General features: G+C 32.0%; 1 long non-coding RNA gene across 1 annotated transcript; it reads right to left on the bottom strand.

The window, feature by feature from the left end:
• Positions 1 to 300: 300 nt before the first annotated feature.
• On the bottom strand, positions 301 to 9,381 carry LOC143049937 (uncharacterized). The gene is made up of 5 exons (XR_012970377.1): positions 9,287 to 9,381; positions 5,354 to 5,453; positions 3,380 to 3,617; positions 1,303 to 1,413; positions 301 to 819 (listed from the first exon to the last, which is right to left on the bottom strand). It is a non-coding gene; the product is annotated as an uncharacterized LOC143049937 (long non-coding RNA).
• Between the last annotated feature and the right edge of the window lie 309 nt (positions 9,382 to 9,690).

Raw genomic sequence — 9,690 nt, 5'->3', positions numbered from 1 at the left:
GTTCGAATCCCGGCGAGGGAAGAACAAAAAATTTGCGGCAAATTTACAGATCTAACATTGTTGGGTTGATGTTTAGACGAGTTGTATATATATATATATATATATATATATATATATATATATATATATATATATGACTTCTATTTAAGTGGTTTCCCTGTCCATGGGTGGAGGTAGTCTCAATAGCAATAATACCACATTTCCTTATTTTTATATCCATAAAAAAAAAATCAATAGCTAAGCTGTAATATATAATCATACAAGCGAACAATATGTGCAGAACTAGCCCAATGGGTCAATAGGCCATCTGATTTGATAACATGAATGTATTGTAAAAGTCTAAATGACCACATCTCCGACATTACACATAACCTATTTGCCGAACAAGATTACTATGATGTTAAAAAGTACATGTCTGTCATACAAGTCTCCAATACCTCTCTTAAACAGTTCCCTCCCTAACTTCTTTGTCTTCATATTCTACATCTTCAATGCCTGGTTGTTTTTCACAACATTTGTAAATCCTATCTCGAAGTATATGAAGACCAAAAAAAGTCATATGAACAAGTGGAACAGCAACACATATTACTGCTAAGACAGTGTACATAGCTCGGACAGGTTCATTCCAGTCCAGAATCCAGTATATAGCAGGGTTGTTTCCTCCAAGTTGATAAATAATCGTAAACACTATATAAATAACCATGTATATTTCAGGATATATAAAATGCAATACACGTACTGGTTTAGAACAGATGAAAAAGCTAAGCAGCACATATACTGAGTTGATGGCATGATATTCCAAAGCCAAAGGCGTGCCAACTGTAAAATATAAAATGGCAAATATAGCATTTGTTCGAAAACCAAACTGAAAGCAAGTTGTTAGACTATCAATAATATTTTTAAATAGGACAATAAAAAAAAAAAAACACAACACAAACACAATATGGATTGTGCTCTTTGTTCCGTATAACTACGAAAGTATACCATTCTGAAATGGCACTCTTTAATTTATAAAGTCGTGTAACACTGTTTTAAATCTAACAAGTCATAAGCGGCAAAGGACGATAAAAGTATCCTCGGACCGAAGTATAGTCGCAATTGAACAATTAACTCGCTTATAGAAATGAGTATGATAAGGATCATGATATATCATATGGAATTAGAAAAAAAAAAAATTGAAATTCTTCAATCCTTTCAAAATTTTATCAAGTTTATTTAAGAACAAAGAGGATGATATCTCGCAAATTCAGTTTTAGTGTTATTATGACACAAAGTCAATGTTAAAATAGTGTTTTATATTACCGGGCTTTAGAAAGCTGTAAAACCCTATTGTTATAATTGCTGCTACAGTGTTACTAATTTCAAAAAATAACCAGTTCAGTTGAGAGTACCATGGCATTGCAACAGTTTCATCTGAAATAGATACCAAAGTTGTTGATAAATTAACGAATTAAGGTAGCACAATACAAAGATTTTTTCACTCCCAATCAGACAACTTTAAACTGATGCAATTCATTTCATCCTTCTTATATTTTATAAATGAGGTACCAAAAGAAAGAAGAAAGATTAATCTTTCAAATTGTGATAATTTCATTATGACATAATTATTACATAATTAATTATTATGTAATTAGTCGCTATATTGTGATGTCCACACTTGAATGAATTTAGCGTCTTTGTTTTTCATAGCATTCCAAAATATATTATAGATTCTTGTACAACACAGCTTGACCTCCAAAACTGTGTCTCAGATTTCCAAAAACATCAATAGAACAAATTTTATACCCAATTGAACTTAGTGGTCTCTAATGAATTGATGTTGCAAACTTCATTGAAGATTTATGAGAGAATGAAATACAATAGGAAAAATCTGAGACACAGTTTTGGAGGTCAAACTGTGTTGTGCAAGAATCTATAAAAAAATTTAGGATGCTATGAAGAACAAAGAAGCTAAATTCATTCAAGTATGGACATCACAGAATGGCAACTAATTACATAACAATTAATTATGTAATAATTATGTCATAATGAAATTATCACAATTTGAAAGATTAATCCTTCTTCTTTCTTTTGGTACCTCATTTATAAAATTTAAAGAAAGATGAGTGGAATTACATCAGTTTAAAGATGTCTGATTGGGGATGAAAAATCTTTGTATTGTGCTACCTTAAATATGTAATTATTATGGGATTTTTTATACTGTCTGGACATAATTAATTCTTGATAATAATGACTGAGCTATTATATAAAAATACGTTACTTTGCGACAATAAGAGCAATTTTAATGAGTTTTCCGTGTAACACATTGGAATGTTTATACATAGCCACGTCCAGTTGAAATTCAAGAGTGTTCAATCTGATGCCTAAGGTTGAATGCAAGTCTCGATTTTTGCTCGGAATAACTCTTACAATAAATTAAACTATGTGTGGTTGTTTGGCGAACCATTGCAATGCTATTCTAACCTTACCTTAGAGCTCATATTTTTATTAACAGTTCTCAGTTTTCCACATTGGCAGAAACTTTCTAAATTAATGATAATGTGTAATATTTTCTTATGTTGACTACACAAGTTATATTTCATGCTTCGTTTTTAAGATGAAACCTGTTATCTAAAATATTTTACACCCTCATAACCATTGTTCTTGGTATTCTGTAGGGTAACATTTGCAGTTAAGTATGATTGTGTGCATATTTATTTCTATAAAAATGTATACTTTATATTGATAAGTTTGCTAATGATTTCTTTTCTTTTGAATATTTCAATTAATTACGACTAACCTCCTAAGAAGACGAGCTCGGCAATAAGTAAAATAACAAAAACACCAAACTCCAAGGTAAATTCACAATGGAACGTTCCTTAACAACAGGGTAAATTCTTAATGGAACTTTCCTTACCAATTGCCAAAATCCAAAGTTCAAGCACATCAAGCGAATGGAAAACAACTGTCATATTGGTGACTTGGTACATACATTTTCTCATGTGTGGAAATCATGGTAGAATAATTTGGGTTATAGCTAACAAGAGCATTGTCTCACTTGTATGACAGTCGCGTAACATTCCATTATATTAACAAAATTGTGTGAGCAAAACAAACGGACATGTAGCAGGTAAAATTTCAAAATTTGGAAACGGCAGTAACATTGTGTTATCTTTATCCCTAGAAAACAAATAAGTATGTCGACATAGAAAAACAAAACGGCATGTAGACACTCTATAGACAAAGCAATAAAGCAAAAACGAAAGACAAGAATACAAAAATGACATAGCATAATATCTCAATGGGGGATGTATAAACAAAAGAAATGTGTTTTGTTTTCTGAAGAGTAAAGTATGATTTTGCGCGTGTTAAGTTTCATTAAATAAATAAATATGTATACCTTTGCTCTGATGTAAAATATCTTTCCTTCTACAGTGGATACTTAGTGTACATATAAAATCTATCAAATTAGAAAAAGTTATAAGAAGGGTGTAGCTCCAATTCGGAAATTTCGTAAAGTAGAGTGCATCATCTGTTTGTCTGTTCTCTGTATGTATGTAAATATCATAGCACAACCAGCTCAGATGGTAGATCAGAAACACCGTTGTACAAATTAAATATAACCATTTGGGTCCACACTGAAATCATGTAATTAAAAGAAAGATTTGAATGCGATTTAGCTCTAAGTGTCAATGTAATCATCAAACGGTTTATTTTTACAGAAGAAGATCAAGGTCGGATTTGAGATGGGCTTAGCAAAGATAGGTTTCTAACATTTTCAATATTTTGAGTTTTTTTGTATCTTTTAGTCACTGATGAGTCTTATGTAGACGAAACGCGCGTCTGGCGTACTAAATTATAATCCTGGTACCTTTGATAACTATTTACACCACTGGGTCGATGCCACTGCTGGTGGACGTTTCGTCCCCGAGGGTATCACCAGCCCAGTAAGCAACACTTCGGTGTTGACATGAATATCAATAATGTGGTAATTTTTATAAATTTCCCGTTTACAAAAGTTTGAATTTTTCGAAAAACTAAGGATTTTCTTATCCCAGGCAGAGATTACCTTAGTCGTATTTGGCACAACTTTTTGGAATTTCGGATCCTCAATGCTCTTCAACTTTGTACTTGTTTGGCTTTATAAATATTTTGATATGAGCGTCACTGATGAGTCTTATGTAGACGAAACGCGCGTCTGGCGTACTAAATTATAATCCTGGTACCTTTGATAACTATTTGCAGTTTAGGATCATTGCTCTATGTAGATTTTTTGTTCTCGTTATTTTTTTATTTAAATGTGAAAAAACGAACATTAACTGTTCTTACTTTCATAATTATACGCCCGTCAAAATTTTGACAGAACGTTTTATGGTATACAAATGTCCGGCGTCCGTCCGTTTGTCGTATCGTTCGTCTGTCTGTCCGGCGTAAACATGTCGCACCGTAACTTGAGAACGACTTATCCAAATTTCATGAAACTTAATATAGTTGTTTCTTATTATGGTCAAAGGATCTGTTTACTTTTTGGTGAAAATTAGATTAAAACTTTTTGAGTTACAGGACTTTGTAACTAAAACAGGGGTGTGGTTTTTTTTTTCACAGGTCGCACCGTATCTCAAAAACGATTTATGATAATTGATTAAAACTTTACACACTTCTCAGTTATAATAATCTTATGATCTGTATACCTTTTGGTGATTATTCAAAATTTTATATTTGAGTTATTGAGTATTTTGTTAAAAAAGGGGAGTTTTTTTTTACATTTCTCACCGTATCTCAAAAACAATTTATGATTATTGCTTGAAACTTAGTTTTATATATACAAAGATCTGTATACTTTTTGGTTTTTGGTTTTGATTAAAATTTTTTTTTTTAGAGATATTGAGTTTTTTTGTAAAAAAAAAGGGGGGGTTTTCTCATGTCGCGCTGTATTTCAAAAACAGTTAATGATTATTGCTTAAAACTTGACACACTTCTTAGTTGTATTAATCTTAAGATCTGTATACTTTTTGGTGATGATTCAAAATTTTATTTTAAGAGTAATTGAGTTTTTTTGTTAAAAAAAGGTGTGTTTTCACATGTCGCGCTGTATCTCAGAAACTATTTACGATATTGCATAAAACTTTTTGGAATTTTGGGTCCTCAATGCTCTGCAACACTTCATACTTGTATGTTGATATGAGCGTCACTGACGAGTCTAATATAGACAAAACGCGCGTTTGGCGTATCAAATTATAAGACTGGTACCTTTGATAACTATTTGTTATTTAGGGAATGACCATTTAACTTTAACTTCAAAAGGGGTGGGAGTGCAGTTTTTCCTAAATATTTTCGAATCCTACATTTGATAAAATAAAGAAATGTACATTACCTGAGAGAGAATGCAGACTTTTGGACGTGGGTAACCAAAACCAAAGTTCTTACACCGCAATTCACTCTTCAACTTTTCCCAAACCATCTGTAGATGTAAACTGGAAGTAAAACTTAACTACACAATATCAAACTTCAAAATTTATTTTTCATATAAACTAATTGTGCATTAGTTGATGATAATTAATACAACAGTTATTATAGATATACCTACTTATTTTATTAAATGGATTATGGAAGGTATTATCCACTAATGTCTTTAACCTTTACAGACAGGAAACAAACATTAATCACAAAATTTGAGGGCTAATGATAATATTTAGTCTCATCAGATCACTGACACTTTCCAATTTCAACGTCAATCTTAAAGTCATGTGAAACTTCAAATCTAAAAACAACAAGTGGAATATGTTTTCGATACCTTAATGACCTAGTTTTTCTTGAAAACAAGTGCCTGTAAAAGAAAATCATTTATACTAGAATCATTTTCATAACAGCGCTGACAAGACCATTTCTTTGCGCGCTCAGGTTATCAACTGACTGGGTCAGATAAGGTGAACGTTGTCTGTAACGTCCACTTTACTTGTCATATATCGTATGTATTAACTGTGGGGTCGCCAAAGGTTCTAAACGCCTAAATCAAATAATACGAGTAACTTGCAGATGATTAAACCTTGTGCGTTGATTAATAAAGGCACAAATAGCATACCGCTGTTCGAAATTCAAAAATTGATTGAGGTAAAACAAATCCGGGTTACAAACTAAAACTGAGGGAAACACATCAATTTTAAGAGGAGAAAACGTGTTTTTTCCTTCATGTACTTAACTCTTTTATTTTATTTAAATCCCTCCTGGAAGGCCCTGACAGACTGGGTAAACTTATCCTATATTTTCCCGTACACTAATTACCCGATATTTTTCCTGTATTCAAACTAAAACTAAACTACGGGACCTCTCGTCAGAAATTCGACAGTTGCACAGCACAAGTGTGAGGGAAAAACTGTTACGAAAGAATGTAAACAAACGCGCAATTGAAGGTAAAATGTGAAAACTGATTCTTAAAGTAGAAATTTAATATAACAAATTATTTACAACCACTGGGTCGATGCCACTGCTGGTGGAGATTTATTTCCCCGAGGGTATCACAAGCCCAGTAGTCAGCACTTTTTTGTGCTGACATGAATTGTCATTGATATGGTTATATTTATAAATTTACTGTTTACAAATTTTAGAATTTTTTGAAATACTAAGGCTTTTCTACCTCAGGCATAGATTACCTTAGCTGTATTTGGCAAAATTTTTTGGAATTTTGGTCCTCAATGCTCTTCAACTTCGTACTTTATTTGGCATTTTTAACTTTTTGGGATTCAAGCGTAACTGATGAGTCTTAAAGTTTTGTAGACGAAAGGCGCGTCTGGCGTATAAACTAAATTTAGTCCTGGTATCTATGATGAGTTTATTTATTTAACAACTTAACAACTGTTACGGAAAAGTTATAATACCACATTGGAATGTATGGAAAATATATTATAAAAACTATTATGGTTCTATCAATTCACTTATTTGTCACATGCCCTACAGGTAAATGCTCTGTGTTCATTTTTAGCTCAAAAAGCCAAAAGGGCCTAGTGACCTTTTCTAATCACTTGGCGTCCGTCGTCATTTACAAAAATCTTCTTCTCTGAAACTGCTGGGCCAAATTTAACCAAACTTGGCCACAATCATCATTGTGGTATCTAGTTTAAAAAATGTGTCCGGTGACCCGTCCAACCAACAAAGATGGCCACCATGGCTAAAAATAGAACATAGGGGGTAAAATGTAGATTTTGGCTTATATCTCTGAAACCAAAGCATTTAGAGCAAATCTGATATGAAAATTAAATTGTTTATTAGGTCAAGATCTATCTGCCCTGAAATTTTCAGATGATTGGGACAACCTGTTGTTGGGTTGCTGCCCCAGATTTGATAGTTTCAAGGAAATTTTGGCGATTTTGGTTATTATCTTGAATGTTATTATATATAGAGATAAACTGTAATCAGCAATAATGTTCAGCAAAGTAAAATCTACAAGTAAGTCAACATCACCAAGATGGTCAGTTGACCCCTTAAGAAGTTATTGCCCTTTATAGTCAATTTTAAACAATTTTTCATAAATTTTGCCAATCTTTTACAAAAGTCTTCTCCTCTGAAACTACTGAGATAAATTTAACTAAACTTTCCACAATCATCATTAGGTTATCTAGTTTTAAAAATGTGTTCGATGACCCCACCCGCTTACCAAGATGGCCGACAGGGCTAAAAATAGTACATAGGGTAAAATGCAGTTTTTGGCTCAAATCTCTGAAACCAAAACATTTAGAGCAAATCTGACAGGATATAATTGTTCCTTAGGTCAAGATCTATCTGCCCTGAAATTTTGTCTGATGATTCGGACAACCCGTTGTTGGGTTGCTGCCCCTGAATTTGTAATTTTAAGAAAAAATTGCAGCTTTTGGTTATTATCTTGAACATTATTATAGATAGAGATAAACTGTTAACAGTAATAATGTACAGCAAAGTAAGACCTACAAATATGTCAACATGGCCAAAATTGTCAATTGACTCCTTAAGAAGTTATTGCCCTTTACAGTAAATTATTTAACAATTTTCATTTATTTTGTAAATTTTTACAAAATATTTTCAACTTTAACTACTGGACTAAGTTCATTATAGATAAACATAATTGTTAGCAGCAAGATTGTTCAGTAAAGTAAGATCTACAAACACATCACCATCACCAAAACGCAATTTTGTCATGAATCCATCTGTGTCTTTTGTTTAATATGCAAATAGACCGAGGTGAGCGACACAGGCTCTTAAGAGCCTTTACTTTTTTTGTTTATCTTTGTCACAATCCGGTGAACCTCGGCAACACACTCGAATGTTTAAATAAGCTTCTGATCAACTATCACTAAATGAGTATTATTTGTCGAAAATACTCCATAGATTCGTAATATTACAAAAAAAACCTAACAACGTGCATACAAAACTTAGGATTGTAAATGTTAATGCATTGGTTCAATAATTGTGATAATACTAAAATTACAAGAAATTCGTTTCATATGACTTTTATATTTCAGCCTCTATGGCATTATTTTTCCAGTTTAATACTGTTTCAAGAAAAAGCTCTATAGGGTTTTAAAACAATGATAAGTTAAGTACCATATGCATTTTTGTTTGCATCTACCAAGCATTTTTGTGTTTTCTTTGCTTCAATTATTTGAAGAAGAAAAACTTCGTTGTTTGTTTTATACTTTCTATCAAATTCCATACCTGGTCTTGTTAAAAATCTGTGATTTCATCCTTTCCTTTTGTCAGTCGCTTAAACCGAATACACAAAACACAAAAAGTGTGGAATGACCCATTGTAGGTTTTCCATGCTATTTCTGTGACAAAACTAGTACTGACTGATTTTCGACCATCAGTATTTATTTCAATTTGATATTTCTTCCCATCCGTACGGTAAGTGTCAATGCGTTAATTAGTGAATTATTTTCTTCATTCAATAATTTCTCTGGTTATATCAACTTTTAGTTCTTCATCCACAAATCTAATACGTTTCTACTTGTTTTTTGTTTGTTGAATCACTGCTTCAAATTGGTCGAATTTATTCACAAATTGAATGTAATTGTGTACTTGACACATAAAAAAATGATTACCTAAACGGCATAATGAGGCGTCTTTGATGAAAGAAATAAGTTGACCCTCAATATGTAGTTTAACCTTCAGTAGTGACCAACTTTCCCGGTTAAACGTATGTTTGGATACACCTTGAATATTTCTATCTAAAATATGTTTTGAAATAGTGTCATGGTTATAGAAATGAAAAAACACTACTCGAAAGAAACTATTATATAATAAAACTATTTGGCAAACAGTTGACTAAGTTACTTACCTTAAGATAATGTTATATATATTCGTTGTATTCAATTTAAAGATTCAAGAAAATAGTGTAAAATATTCTGCATCATTCCATTGTGTGACAGCATGACGATAAAGTATCAATTTTATGTTTCAACAATGGTTTCTGTTGTCGTAAACGTTATTAAAATTACATATAACTTAAATAACCTTCTGTCGATGAATTTTATGCCCAATATGCAATAGAGAAAGTTTGAATCATTCATCGTAAGATTATAAGTTTTCGTAACACTGTTGATTATTTAATACGATTTACAATAGAAGAATGAACCCAAACACGAGATGTGAATATATGAAATTAGATCGCATTTAATAACGAATCTTTGTGCGGTTTGAAATAATCTGTTTCAAACTACAGTGATGTTTCATTTTGGTTTA

The sequence above is a fragment of the Mytilus galloprovincialis genome, chromosome 1 (genome assembly GCF_965363235.1).
Source record: "Mytilus galloprovincialis chromosome 1, xbMytGall1.hap1.1, whole genome shotgun sequence".
Classification (NCBI taxonomy): Eukaryota; Metazoa; Mollusca; class Bivalvia; order Mytilida; family Mytilidae; genus Mytilus; species Mytilus galloprovincialis.
The sequence above is the reverse complement of the archived record's forward strand: the minus strand, read 5'-3'. Positions and strand labels throughout refer to the sequence as shown.